Source organism: Nicotiana attenuata, chromosome 5 (genome assembly GCF_001879085.1).
Source record: "Nicotiana attenuata strain UT chromosome 5, NIATTr2, whole genome shotgun sequence".
Classification (NCBI taxonomy): domain Eukaryota; kingdom Viridiplantae; phylum Streptophyta; class Magnoliopsida; order Solanales; family Solanaceae; genus Nicotiana; species Nicotiana attenuata.
This window is the reverse complement of record NC_031993.1, coordinates 35,461,731-35,466,269: the sequence shown is the minus strand read 5'-3', so window position 1 is coordinate 35,466,269 and position 4,539 is coordinate 35,461,731. Positions and strand designations below refer to the sequence as shown.

At 33.2% G+C, this 4,539-nt stretch overlaps 1 long non-coding RNA gene across 1 annotated transcript; it reads left to right on the top strand.

Moving 5' to 3' along the window:
• On the top strand, positions 1,396-2,104 carry LOC109226350. Its single transcript, XR_002068037.1, has 2 exons — positions 1,396-1,684; positions 1,873-2,104. It is a non-coding gene; the product is annotated as an uncharacterized LOC109226350 (long non-coding RNA).

Genomic DNA, 4,539 nt, shown 5'->3' with positions numbered 1-4,539 from the left:
AGGTAATCAAAGTGTCATATGTGACACTAACTATGAAAGTCATATACTGCATGTTCCTTAACTTTTATATATTTCCTGTTTGCTAAAAAAAAAAAAAATACAACAACCAAGCATATTGCTAATATTATAGAAATGGGAGTTCAAAACTGTACGAACATGAGTAATTTGGGAATTGGTGTTATTTTTCAAGGGTATTTCGGTATTTGGGTTTCAATTGCAGCCCTCTCATTTTCGTCTTCCAGGCGACACGTGTTTAACAGTGTCATTTGTCTTGGACAACTGGCTATCACTTCTATTTTCACCTCTATTTCTCATATATTTTCTCGTTTCATTTTTACTTGGTAGTTTGGTGCATTTGCATGAAGATTTTGTTTTTGTCCTTTCACTGTAAGAGGTCTTTGTTTTCTATAGATAATTAAACCCTTCAAAACTACGTTAAAAAGCTGTCTTTGACAGTGAAATATCAAGAAGATCCATTGATTTGTCAAGGGTAAGTTATGACATCTTACATATATTAAAGGAGAGATATTTCTCCAACGATGAGTATCTAAAGAAATTGAGAAGTTGGTACGTGAGATTACATTGTCATCTACTTGATTTTTTCCTGATTTTCCTTTTCTTAAATGTTATGTATCTTATTTTGTTTGAATGAATGTATCTTAATTTATTTGAGTGAATTTGCTTTTAATTTTTAGGCGAAAAAGACTAGGACTTCGTGCCTTTAGATCAACTATGCTAAATTAATTCAAAATACCTTAATACCCCCTAAATTTGACACGAATTATTAGTTACAGCCTTAAATTATTCTTGGTATTAATTACCCCTCAACTTGGCCTTATTTTTACTTTTTCATATAAAATATGTAAAACAAAAGATATTTTTAGAACTCCATAATTTAGAGCTATATAAAAAATTATAGCCAAAATAATGAATTTCAAAATAATAAAGTTCAAAATACACAATTGAAATATATTATGCTCAGGTATTTTTACTTTTTTAGGTAATATATATATATATATATATATATATATATATATATATATATTAGAGCACCATAGTTTAGAGCTAAATAAAAAATTATCGCCTAATAGTTAATTTCGAACTATGTATGTTTTATTACTTTTTAGATGCGTTGACTATTTATTTCAATTGCATAAATCTTTATTTTTAAGTCAAATTAAAAAAAAGATTAACTAAAATTTTATTATTTTTAGCCAAATAAATCTTTTTAGCCTAAATAATGTAGTTCTATGCAAGTTTTATTATAAATTGTATTCGAAAAAAATTATCTAAAAAAGTAACATACTCAAAAAGGTAAAAATATATTTTATTTTTTTAAAAAAAATGCCACATATACAGAAAAATTCAAGTGGCAGGCGAGTGCACCCACACTCTTTGCCACATCAGCGTCCAGGGGAGGTAATGGCTCTCAAAAGGCAAGTTGAGGGGAGTAAGTAAGACTACAAGTTTAAGGCTGTAACTAATAATCCGTGTCAAGTTTAGGGGGGTGTTAAGGTATTCTGCCTTCTTTTTATTCTCTTTTCAGTTTGACAGATATTGGATTCTTTTGCGCTTTCAGCTTTTACTTGAAATTGGGAGTCATCTATCAGCTGGTTTTTCTTATGATTTTCTATAGCACTTGAACATGAAATGCGATTTCTCTATGTTTATTCACTTTCAAGGGGTACTGTTTCTATTGTTCTTAAATTGAAATGCAATATGAAAAATATTTAATAGTTTTCTTAATTTGATTTAAGCCTTTTGTGCTTTGTGGGCTCATAATTTAGATGCATGCATTTTGTCATCCAATTACAATATTCTCCGATATAGATGATTGTCTGCATCTGCTGCATTGCTTTATTGGTTTTGCAGGGAAAGAAAGCTGGTCAATTTCAGTCGCTAGCTACTACAAGTTAATTGCTTGCATCCAAGATGGAAGATATGGATGCTCCTTTTACTGTTTATTTGCAGGTTACTTAAATTTATCAACAGGTGATATGCTTTCTCTAATTGTAATAGTTGAATCTATATGATAAAGATGCTTGTGTTTTAGCTTTAAATGGGTGTATTTTGATGTTATAGTGACATTAGTACCTTGCTCTTCTGTTAATTTCTTTTGTGGTTACTTTTTTGCTACTCAAAAGGCCAAAACAAATGGTAATTTTGGGTATTACATGAGCTTGCGCATCTTTAACGGTGGAGGCAGAAAAGGCATCTTTTAGATGCTCTAGAGCTTTATGTTATGTTGATAATGAATTGACAGTAGTAGAAGCATGCGGTAAAATTGGACTTTTTCTCAATGGATTTTAGTGTTGCTATTTTATGGTGGTTCAATGTAAGGCCAAGGATGACTGCAATTTCCAGAAGATGTCATTCATTTTGTGCTCCAGCATTCTTGCCATGTCCAGTTAGTAATGAGTAAGTATTTCTTTTATTTTTACTGGTATTGGTTGGCTGTTGCACCTAAAAGCCTTTTGTGGGTATACACAGCTGGTGAAAATAAATAGCTTCTCATTATAGCATGTCAAGCAAGTGAGAATGAAATTGAATAAAGATAACAGCTTCCTTAAAAGCTAAATCTGTTTAGCGTTGGTGAAGGGTGAAGCATGTTAAAGGGTAGGTTGCTCCAGTATTAGATTAATGGAGAGTTAACTGACATAAAAAGAAAATGGGATTGACAAATTTAGTCGTGGAGATAAATAGAATTTCTTGATGATTGATCTGGTAATGTGATAGAAAGAATTTTTTTTTTTAAGAGGAATCATGTAATTGTTAAAAGTAACTGCGTTTAAGAAGAATCCTAACATGAGGTTGAGCTAAAAAAATTCCTGACCTCTTAATCTTAAAAAACTTTTGGACAATATACATGTTCTGAGTAATGAGTTTACCTTTCCTACTAGGTTCCTTTGCTTATTATATTGGTGAGTGACCTCTTAATCTTGAAAAACTTAGTATGTTTAATCTATGTATCCTTGCATTTATCTTCTCAAGGAACTAGTAAAATGAAATTGATACAGATTTTGCTTATGATAAGGAATCTATGACCATTTTTATAGTGAATTAGATGGGATTAAAATATTTTCGAGAATTATGGCAACAAACAGAAACTACGAATGACCATGTCAACTGAATTTCAGCCTATGGAAAATAAGAAAGATTATGGCATTGAATGTGTATGAGCTTTTACTGATGGTTTGGATTTCTTTCTCATCTGTATAGAATTTAAAATTCAACGGGTTACTTTGTTGACTTCTCTGTACATTGTTTAAAAGGCTGCGTTTCATTGAAGATGATTCACTTGTTTGCTTAGATAGTTGACCATTTTCCCTGCATACGTTTATACAACTATTATTCATATGCTCTTTTTCTCCGGAAACCATCTTATTTTCTTGTGGATTCCTTTGGACCGGACATGTAATTTGGAGAAAACATTGTCAATCTGCAATTTGAGACACATCTTCTATGCTAACTCAATTGCCAATGGAAAAGTATAGAGTATAATTTTAAAGGACTCAGAGTGGTACAGGGCCTTAGCTCTTCAATTGTGCTCTCAAGGTAGATTTCTTGGCCTAGGATACAATTCACCCAAAATGAGTTTTTATTTTTTATTTTTTATTTTGTTATGGTTAAACGAGCAAAAATGATGGTCATTTGTCTTAGTTGACAACAACAACAATGAAATTCTACAAGTGGATTTCCGGGAGGGTAGAGTATACGCATACCTTACACCTACTTTGTAGAGGTAGAAAGACGGTTTCCGATAGACCCTCGTGTCACGACCCAAACCGATATCACGCGACGGGCACCCGGTACCTTACTCAACCGAGTACCAACATAACGTATTTTTTCATGTCATACTATCATAGATAACTGAGCCGCAAGGCTGCCGTGAGATAAGTAGAATACAACATGTGATACCAACATATACATAAGACATACGGACCTATAAGACTAAAATAACCACTCGTATACTGAACATAGGCCGACAAGGCCATACAATCTTTTACGTACATGACATCTGTCTACACGCCTCTAAGAATACATAATTTTCATAAAGGTCGGGATAGAGTCTTACCATACCAAACAATACACGTCTAAGTCATACTAACCAAACAAGCAACTCCGAAGCAAATGGAGCGCACCAACATCTTTCGCTGAGCTGATAGCCTACTTGGAGGGCTCTCGACCTGTCTATTGGGACCTGTGGGCATGTAACGCATCGTCCCTAGGAAAAAGGGACGTCAATACAAATAATGTACCGAGTATGTAAGGCACATAAATAAGTACATAACAGACATGGAAGAAATATAGAGTAAATGACTCAACTTGTAAGTCTAGATAACTCTGTAATTCATGAAATAATTATAGTGTCATGCATATACGTATGAATGTCATGTCGTGCATAGGTACATGTGTTTGTAACATCATCAAGCTTCTAAGGGCATCTCATCATATCATCTCGGCCACTGTGGGCAAAATCATCAACGTATACCAGCAGATCAGGTGGTAGTGCGTATATAATGGCATAACCTTTCCCAT